This window comes from Girardinichthys multiradiatus, chromosome 22 (genome assembly GCF_021462225.1).
Source record: "Girardinichthys multiradiatus isolate DD_20200921_A chromosome 22, DD_fGirMul_XY1, whole genome shotgun sequence".
Lineage (NCBI taxonomy): Eukaryota > Metazoa > Chordata > Actinopteri > Cyprinodontiformes > Goodeidae > Girardinichthys > Girardinichthys multiradiatus.
The window spans coordinates 30,788,748-30,798,952 of record NC_061814.1 but is presented as its reverse complement, the minus strand read 5'-3'; the positions used below and the strand labels follow the sequence as shown (position 1 = coordinate 30,798,952).

The window sequence follows — 10,205 nt, the reverse complement described above, 5'->3', positions numbered from 1 at the left end:
CTGGTCCACTCAGTGTTTATCTGTTTGTTTACAGTCAGCCGCCTCACCAATTTCCACCCCGGTTGATTCAGTGGAGACCGAGCCATCCGATCTGTCACAAGTTCCCGAGGAATACCTGGTTTTAAGACAAGTATTCAGTAAATCAAAAGCCACATCACTTCCACCTCATCGCCCTTATGACTGAGCAATTGACCTTCCTGGGGCACCACTTCTGTCCTGTTGTCTTTACAATATTTCATGTTCAGAAAGACAAGCCATGGAAAATACATCTCTGAGTCTCTAGCTGCCGGAATCATCAGTCAGTCTTCCTCTCCGTTACGGGCTGGTTTTTTTCTTCGTAGGTAAGAAGGATGGTTCACTTCGTGTCTGTATTGACCACAGAGGACATATTGAGATCACTGTGAAAATTAAATATCCTCTTCCCCTGTTATCTTCCACATTTGAACCAGTCCAAGACGCTATAATATTCACCAAACTAGATCTCCGCAATGCCTACCATCTGGTCCGAATAAATCACGGAGATGAATGGTAGACAGCTTTTAAGACCTTCCTTGGCCATTTCGAGTACCTGGTGATGCCATTTGGACTCAGCAACGCTCCAGCAGTTTTACAAGCCTTGGTAATGACGTGTTAAGGGATTTTTTTTAAACATCTTTGTTTTGTGTATCTTGATGATATCCTCATTTATGCCAAAGGCATCACTGAACACCAATGTCACATCCGCTTAGTACTTCAAAGCCTCCTAGAGAACAAACATTTCGTTAAAGCAGAGAAATGCGGGTTCCACAAAACATCTGTCACCTATCTGGGCTTCATATTAGAGGGTGGGCAGGTTCGCTCTGATCTAAAAAAAATCAAGACAGTACTCGAATGGGCCACTCCAGATTCTCGCAAACAGCTTCAGCGTTTTCTTGGATTTGCAAACTTCTATTGACATTTTGTAAGAAACTACTGCATGGTCGCAGGAGCTCTGAAAATATTATTCAATATTTAATATTAATAATTTAATATTTTATCAAATAATATTTCGGTCTGTCAAGGGTTGTCCTGTGAATACCAGCCTAGTAAGGCGGTGGATATAGGACAAAATCAAAAGGGTGAGCCAAGCTCTGACATTATTGAACAGCAAAAACTCTGCACACACATGGAATGAATTCACACAATTTCTTAAAATTGAAGAATTTATTAACAAAAATAAGTCAACTCAAAGTCAAACATATTTCAATCAACAAACTCTTTACTATGCTAAAACAATCCAACTAAACTACCAAGCAGAATGAAAGAATAAGGAAGACTAATGGGCTATGTACAATTTAAACAAGTTGATTAAAGATGATTGAAAATCATGACCGAAAGAGTGTTTGAGAACTAAGGATTATCTTGAAGAATCTGGAAGTGAAGTTAAGTTAGTCTTGGAACTAACTTAGGCAATAATCAGCATACCTTTAGACAATCATTCACATTGCAAGATCAGATAAAATATTATTTTATTAAAATAATGTTTTAAAGAATGATCTGCTGAATAAAACCAACGTTCTGGAAGACAAATTCTCAACGGTGTCTCATTAGCTGCCTTTTTTTATTAAAATAATATTTAAAGAAATATTATTAAGGAAAGGGTAAAATATTTAAGGAAATATTTTGGAAAAGAGCGAAATCTTTCTGGAGAAATGGGGCTTAATGGTGTTTACTTAGTTATCAAGTTTAGTAAAATAATGTTTGGGACACATTATTTACTGGATTGAAAACTAACAACCTTTCTGGGTAAATATTCCTTAGCAGGCAAGCACGTGTTCTTAGCTGTTAGCAGTTAAAGCTAACAAAAGAAGCTGATAGCTTAGCACCAGAATCAAACACACACCTTTAAAAATACTGTAAATAAAAGGGTGAAAATGCATACAGGGTACACAAACAGTGATTCATTTGTACTTAACTTGGATCCAGTTGAAGGGTTATGTCTGTTTGCCAGCAAAGAGACATTAGCGTGCTGGGTCTCTCTGTCCAGGTCCCTGTGTGATCCGTCTAGAAGAGATAGGACCATTGGAAAGGTGGGGGTTTTATACGGCCAGTGGCCTCATGGGAAGTCCGCTGTCCCCCCCCCACCCCACCCTATTTCCGAATGTGCTGGAAGTAGGTTAAATGCAATTTATTTTGAAAATTCCAGCAACGTTTGTACCGCATCTTTAATGTTGTATCCATGGCTGTGGGTCCCAACACAAACAACAATTCAAGTGGACTCCAGAAGTCAACACAGCCTTTTCCTGTCTCAAAGAAAAGTTCTGCCAGGCACCCAATCTGGTTCACCCTGATTCCGCTAAACAGTTCACCTTAGAGGTGGATGCCTCAGACACAGGTGTAGGGGCGTATTATCACAATGTCTCAGATCTGGATGGCAAGCTTCACCCATGTGTTTTTTTTTTCCCGCAGACTGTCCCATGCAGAGTGAAACTACGATGTTTGGGACCGTGAACTCCTAGCCATTAAGCTGACTTTGGAGAAGTGGCGCCAATGGCTGGAGGGGGGAGTTCACCCGGTGCTGGTATGGACCGACCACAAAAACCTTGTCTTGCCAGTACTCACTAGATGACTCAGGTAAACAACCAACCACCATACTTCCCCCCAGTTGCATAGTTGGTTCCTTAACTTGGGAGATTGAGAGCATTGTCTCCCAAGCCAACGATCAGAACCTGACCCTGGAACTGGTCCACCTAACCGCACCTATGTCCCCTCAGCAGTCCATTCAAAACTCATCCACGGGTTTCATTGATCCACATTTTCTGCTCATCCAGGCACTAGTCGAACCATTGCCCTCATCTCACGGAGGTTTTGGTGGCCCTCTGTACATAAAGATGTGAAGAAGTATGTCAAAGCTTGTTCTGTTTGTGCTCGCAATAAATCCAATAACCAACCTCCAGCAGGCTTGCTCCAACCTCTCAGCATCCCAAAAAGACCTTGGTCCCACATCGCATTGGATTTTGTCACCGGCCTTCCAAGATCTCAAGGTATGACAACCATCCTAACCATTATAGACCGTTTCTCCAAATCCTATCATCTTGTGCTTCTCAGGAAACTCCCCTCTGCGCTCCAAATGGCCCAGATGCTGGTCAAGCATGTCTTTCATCTACACGGCATTCCTCAAGAGATCCTCTCATATCGTGGCCCACAGTTTACTTCACAAGTATGGAAACACTTTTGTACAGCGCTGAATGCCAAGGTATCTCTCATGTCAGGTTACCACAATCCAATGATCAAACTGAATGCATGAACTTGAAAAATAACTCGACTCTGGAACTTGAGTCAACCCTCAGATGCCTTACATCCGTTAACCCTTCAGATTGGAACAAATACTTACCTTGGGTAGAATACGCTCACAATTCTCACATCTCTTCCACAGGATTTTCACCTTTTGAAATCTCTCTAGGTAACCAGTCCCCTTTGATTCCTGCCGATGAGAAGGACATTGCAGTCATCTCTGTTAATCATCACATCCGCTGTTGTAAACAGGTCTGGCAATCAACCATCAGAGCACTCCACCGCAACGCCCAGCAAAACAAGGTATACGCAGACAGAAAATGTTCACCAGCTTCTTAGTATCTACCCGGACAGAAGGTTTGGCTATCCTCCAAAGACATCCCCTTGAAATCCATGTCCAGAAAATTCTCACCCAGATATATTGGCCCTTATCAGATTCAGTCCATAGTCAGTCCCACTTCATTCCGCCTCCGTTTCCCTGGCAGCCTCCGCATTAATCCAATTGTCTCCCGATTGAAGCCTGTCCTCACCAGCACTTCTGCAGAGAAAAAAGGTTGCACAGGCCAATCAGACTGCTTTAAATCAGTGTTTTAAATTCAACTTGTGTTTTTCAATGTGAGCGTGGTCTAAGGTGGTTCAGTTACCAAAGTATTTTATCTTAAACAGAAACAATGTACCAAAGATTACAAAATGGGATCTATCCTTGATTTGAGAAATGTAAACATTATAAATTGTGAAATGGAACAGACCAAAGCAAGTACAGATGCTAAAAACAACTCTTACACAAATCTTGACTCAACTCCAGTATTGTGTTATTTTGTGATTTGTAGATCATATAGATAAAAAAAAAACCTAGCTTCTGTAGAAGCATTTTTATTGTGGATGTTCTAGAATTGCGCCACTCAAGGTGGAAGCAGGTTGGAGCTCTGTTACTTTTCATTCTGATTAATTCTTCTTAAGAGCTTAAAATTCCTCTTGTGGTGTATAAAAAATTTTTGGATGATTATCTTCTCTGGTATCGGATGCTGTGCAGCTGGAAGGATCTTTGCTAATACTTTCTTACTTTTGGATATTTGTAATAAAGCGTCACCTTGGCAAAGGATGTTTTTGTACAACCAGGAGCAGCTAATTAACATCTCAAAAGTTCAAATAATACAAACTACAAACCCTAATTCCTGATGAGTTTAAAAGGAGGCGCGTGGATGCAGGGCATGAGCCAAGAGAATACCTGACTCCAGCACCTCTCTGCCAGGCTTTCCGACCATACGAGCAGATAGAGATTTAAAAAGGAGTGGCAAGCACAAAGGAAGTGGACTGGCAGTACTTGTGAACAACAGATGATGTCACCCGGGACATGTTACTGTATCAAGGACTCATACATCTCTAATGCGAGATCTCTGCTAGGCAAATCAGATCACAATCTTGTTTTTTTCTGCTCAAAATATAAGCCCCTGTTCAGAGGCAACCTGTAATAAAAAGAACTGTGAGAAAATGGTCAAAGGAAGCTGGAGAAGCCCTGCAAGGTTGCTTTGAGGCTACTGACTGGGACGCACTGTCCAAGCCACATGGAGAGGACATCAATGCCATGACTGAGTGTGTAATCGACTATATAAACGTCTGTGTGGATACTATAATCCCCACCAGAACGGTGAGATGTGTCCTCAATAACAAATCCTGGGTCACTAGTGATCTGAAGGACCTGCTTAACAAGAAAGAAAGAGCCTTCAGAGACGGAGACAGGCAATTATTGAGGAGTATACAGAAGCAACTTAAAGTCAAAATAAGAGACAGCAAGGAGGTGTACAAGAAGAAGCTGGAGAACAAGCTCCAGCAAAACAATATCAGAGATGTGTGGACAGGGATGAAGATCATAAGCTTCAAGCAGAAGGTCGATTGGACCGATGGATGTCTGGACAGAGCTAGCAAACTGAACACATTCTTCAATAGGTTCAGTTCTGAAACAAGCTTAGCATTCTTCTCTACTGCTCACAGCCAAACAGACATCCCACCCACTTTTGACTCACAGCTTTTTCGTCACACCTTAAATGTTTTATCTTCCACCTCAGCCATGGATCCTTCTGTTTCTACATGGTTGCCTTCAACCAAATTAGAAGATGCTGATGCTCTATAAATACCTTGGGGTTCACCTGGACAACAGACTGGGGTGGAAATGCAACAGTGAAGCCACCTACAAGAACGGACAGAGCGGACTGTACTTCTTTAGGAAGCTTAGTTCCTTCGGTGTTTGCAGCAAGATGCTGCATATCTTCTGTTAGGGTTTGAAAACTTTTGTATTGTTTATCACTCATGTCTGCTCTAAGTGCTTTTCCCTCCTACATGCCACAGAAAGTGATATGGGGGAGACGAGTGAGTTATGCTTTTATCAGCAACATCTAGGGGCTGCTCGTACTAGTCCCCACTCTCTCTCTCTGTTTAAAATCAAGACACATGAACCCTAACCTTTCTGACCCCACACACACACACAAACTGAATGTTTGTTGAACTGTGTGTGAACCAGCATGGATAAATAAAGAGAGAGGGGTGCCAACACGTTGTAGTCTGCACTGCAAAGTGAGCTACCCTTGCTGCAAGTAAAACTGACTCTGTATCGTTCTTGCCTCTGAGTTGACTAATCAATACCTAACATCTTCTATAGGTCTGTTGTGGAGAGTGTTGTGTCTTCTGCCATCATCTGCTGGGGTAGCAGCATTAAAGCCAGGTACTTAAAAAACCTCAACAAGCTAATAAAGAAGGCTAATCATTCTGGAGTCCATGAGCATCCTCTTCATGAGACTGTTGTACAACAACAGAGTGTCTTCAGTCTGACGCTTTTTCAGATCTGCCTTAAGACAGACCGCTACAGGAGAGCCTTCCTGCCCACAGCCATCAGCATCTACAACAGCTCTTTGAAGAAACCTGTATAATATGAGCTACAACAACATTTAATTTTCTTTTAGGATGAATAAAGTATTTTTGAATTGAATTGGAATTGAAAAAGTGTCAGACAAATCTAGAAATCTAAGTCTATAAAGAATCTTGATATGTAACATTTGTAGGAATGCTGTTGAAAAAAAAAAAAAAGTCTACAGTGGCTCAGTGGGAAGAGTTGTCATTTATTTGGGAAGTAGGTTTGATTCAAGCTTTCTCTCTTTCCACACGTTGATGTGTCCATAGGTAAGGCACTTAACCCAAGGGTACACATTTATTGTTGAATGAATGTGTCCATGTCTTGAGTGCAGGTGGGTGCATGTGGATCTTATGTAAAAGTGTTTTGAGTGGTTGGTATGGCTGGAAAATTGCTTTATCATTTCAGTCCGTTTATCATTTAACATTGCGACAACAGGTTAACAGATATCATCTCTTTTTCTGTTTTGCAATTTTGTCTAGTGTTGAGAATATCAGAAACAAATTGACAAAAGAGAAGAACCATTGGTCAGGATATATTGTGCCTTCACATATTTGAACTTTGTTTTGAGTTGAAGTTGTGCATTGTGGAAAGAGGCTTCAGGTCCTGGGTCAGCCCCAGAATCCTGAAGGTATATGCCCACTGCAGTTGGTGTATTAATATTGGGTTGGAGGTGTATATGTCATGATTCATGTGCTCAAAATTCCCACCATCACCTGGACAAAGCAGGCAGTTATCTTCGTGTTCTATGATTTCTCTGATGTGTTTTACACAATACAACCTGATTTACTTTGTAAGAAGTTTCAGAAGATACAGGTGGATGTATTCACAATGGCCTGGATCAGTGATTACCTGAAAAACAGATTAGTTTGTTAGACTAAAGGGTTGGTTATCTCACCAGGTGATCAGAAGCACCACAGGAAATGGAACTCTCACCATGCCTTTTTACTCTGTACACCTCATACATTAAGTACCTGTCAGTCATCTGAAGAAATACTCGGATGACTCTGCATTAGCTGGGTGTATCAGAGGTTGATAAGAGGTTGAGCATAGGAAACTGGTGGACTACTTTATGGCATTAGATAATTTGCTGGGCCCAGCCATGGGGAACAAGGACTGAACTACTCACAGAGAACAAAAGCCACTGGTAAATCTCTGAATCCCAGAATGCACAGTGTTAACCCATTTCATTATAACTCCCAGGAAGGAGGAGTCACAGTTGGAATCCCTGTGATGCTATAGAGCTACAAAACTCTAGGCACAGCATCTCTCTTTTTCTTTGCCCACAGCTCTCCACAGGTTGTTCTTGACACATGCTTGAATGTCTTGATCTCACTGGCTGAGCATAAGACTGCATTTACGAAGAAAACCTTTGTTGGACCATTTGTTCGCTACTATACCTTCCAGTGTCATCTATACCTATATACCCCAGGATGGTCTGCAACCACAACTCCCAGCAGGAATTGCAGCTGATAGGAAGGGGCGTTGCAGCACTGATGTCACAGTGAGCTATATAAGGACACAGGAGACACCCCACCTTTGCTTTTTCTCCCACTGAAAGCCGAGACGCGGTTACCACACAACATAAGCGCAACATTCTGGAGAAGAAACCACACGTGGGTTTTCATTAATTCTCCCCACTGGCCAAACTCATGAGAAGCTCAACGAGCTAAGCTTGCAGGGATAGGATGGAACTGGGAGTTTTACTTTACCGATCGAAGGCGTGGATTTAACACGCAACCCAAGAAAAACCTACGGAGGTTTTCAGAGGAAACAAAATTTTCCTCTTTGTTTTTGTTCCAGTCGACCGCTAACGGTCCGTCATATTTTTCCCCTTTTGCCAAAGGAGGAAGGCCGGCCGTCTTTGAGTTTGTGATGGACGCGTAACTAACTCCCCCTTCTCCTTCTGCTCCAGAGAAGACGACACCAAGCAATCCCGTTTTGTTTTTATTTCTATTAGAAATAGCTTGGCAGGATAGAGTAGGATTTTAGGCCGATTTAGTATTGCCGCTTATAGTCCAATGTGTTCTAAGTTGTATGTGCATGCAATGTCTTATTGAAACTTTGATTGCTGCTTATTTTGAACTCTGAAAGCCACCGCGCTTTGAAGCTGTGCGTGTCTCACTGTGTTTGAATACCGTAGCGCATATTCAGGTGAACTTAAAGTTGGACTGCTAGAACCTCATGGTGGAATACTCACTATTCCTTTGTCTTGACTCTTTGTGTTTTTCCACTGGTTGCCGCCTAAAAGTTTTATGACCCTTTGTGTTTCACTGGGCTCCAACTTCGGAGGTTTTATGACTGCAGCCTGGTGGAGGCCACTCCCAAAGCTACGCCCAGTACCATATTTTCTCTTGTTTTTGCCATAACTGCTGGTTTGACTTTCATACACACTCAATGTTGTTTTATCTTGTTTTGTTAGTAATTTTACCCCTTTTGTGTAGAACCTTTGCATGCTTGATTAGATGAAGATTATTGAATCAGAATAGCGAGGTTTATCAGGGCTGTTGATTTAATAAATATTCACGTAGATAAAGAGAAAGAGTTTGTGTTTATTTTGAGCAAGAGTGATTTGTCTGTCAAAATAAGGTCAAAATTCCCCTACCTTCGGTGAAGTGGTTGATCAAACGGTGACATCTAGTAATAGTAAGGCAACTGTGGCTCAGTAGGAAGATTAGTTGTCTTCCAATCAGAAGGTTGTGGGTTCGATTCCAGCTTCAATTCCAGCTTCCTCCTGTCATATGTCAATGTGCCCCTGGGCAAGGCAGTTAACCTCAAGTTGCCTACCAATCTGCATGTCGGTGTATGAATGTGTGAGTGTTAGTTAGTGAGTGCGGGTGAATGTGGCTCTAGTGTAAAGCGCTTTGTATGACTGGAAAAGCGCTATATAAGTTCAGTCCATTTACCTCAGTTATTACTGAGAATTTAATAATTGTAATTATCAAGGGCCTTGAGCCATAATTACAACACCAGAGGACATCTCTTTTGTTAGTAATGATTTTTGGTTAAGAAATAAATTTTTTTCAAATTATGATTTTAAATTATAATTCTTGATAAGTATTAATTAATCAATAATTATAATTCTTACACCTTGGTCCAAAATAAAGTACAGTCTGCTGTCTCTGTAAGCGGTAACCCTACCCCAGCAAAACATAAGACTGGCGACCTGAACTTAGGTATCGTAAGAATCTGACAATAGATTCTCTGAGAAGAGACGGTGTCTCTGATTACATCAAGGAAGTGGTTTTTTCTCACTGCCCAAAGAAGACACCATTGAAGCCCCAGCTCTGTGTGCTGAACAAGCATACCATTACTGGGCAACTGCCCACTCCAGTTGCTAGATCTGGCAACTCATTGTCTCACTGGATGTGTTGAGCCCCCTGCTGTTCATCAGAACGGTCACAGGAGGAGGTTTTGTCTGAGCAGAGAAAATTAATTCAGGATATAACTATTTAAATATTGTTTATTTCATTGTGTTTTGCTTTGTTAATGGTGCTTAACTGCTTGAAAGCTAACGCTAACAGGCCACTTAGCCTAATGCTACAAATGTGTTTTGTAAAGCTGGTTACTGGCAAAGCGTCACTTTACTCATGTAACGTGAACTTATTCCATTTTATTTGTTATTACTTCATCTCCTCTCACAAACCTGCATAAAATATATCTTCATAGTCTTCATAAATGTTCTAAATTGTGTATCTGTTTTGTCAACTTCTAATATTAAAGCTAAATCTCTGCTAATGCCAAGACAATAGCCATCATTTGTTCTGCTGTGTTCACGCAGCGATCGGCTGTAGCACGCCTAAGAGCTGTTTGGCTGTTATTTCCTGATAATCAGTTGGTGCTCTGATTAATACATTTTGATTAAAATTACTAACTTTGTTAATAATTACCTTTGACACCTAATATGTATTCATAGCCAATCTAAACCTATTGTTGTACAACACTATTCAACTGGGGAATGTTAAAGCACCTGTCAGACAGTTAACATAAAACATTTTTTAGATTTTGGATGAACTGGCTTGAATATGGTTTCACAGTCGCACAGTTG

The 10,205-nt window shown here is 41.2% G+C and overlaps 1 long non-coding RNA gene across 1 annotated transcript; it reads left to right on the top strand.

Annotated features, from left to right (window-relative positions):
- Positions 1-491: 491 nt before the first annotated feature.
- LOC124858887 lies at positions 492-2,991 on the top strand. The gene is made up of 3 exons (XR_007035964.1): positions 492-619; positions 2,428-2,592; positions 2,916-2,991. It is a non-coding gene; the product is annotated as an uncharacterized LOC124858887 (long non-coding RNA).
- The last annotated feature ends 7,214 nt before the right edge of the window (positions 2,992-10,205 follow it).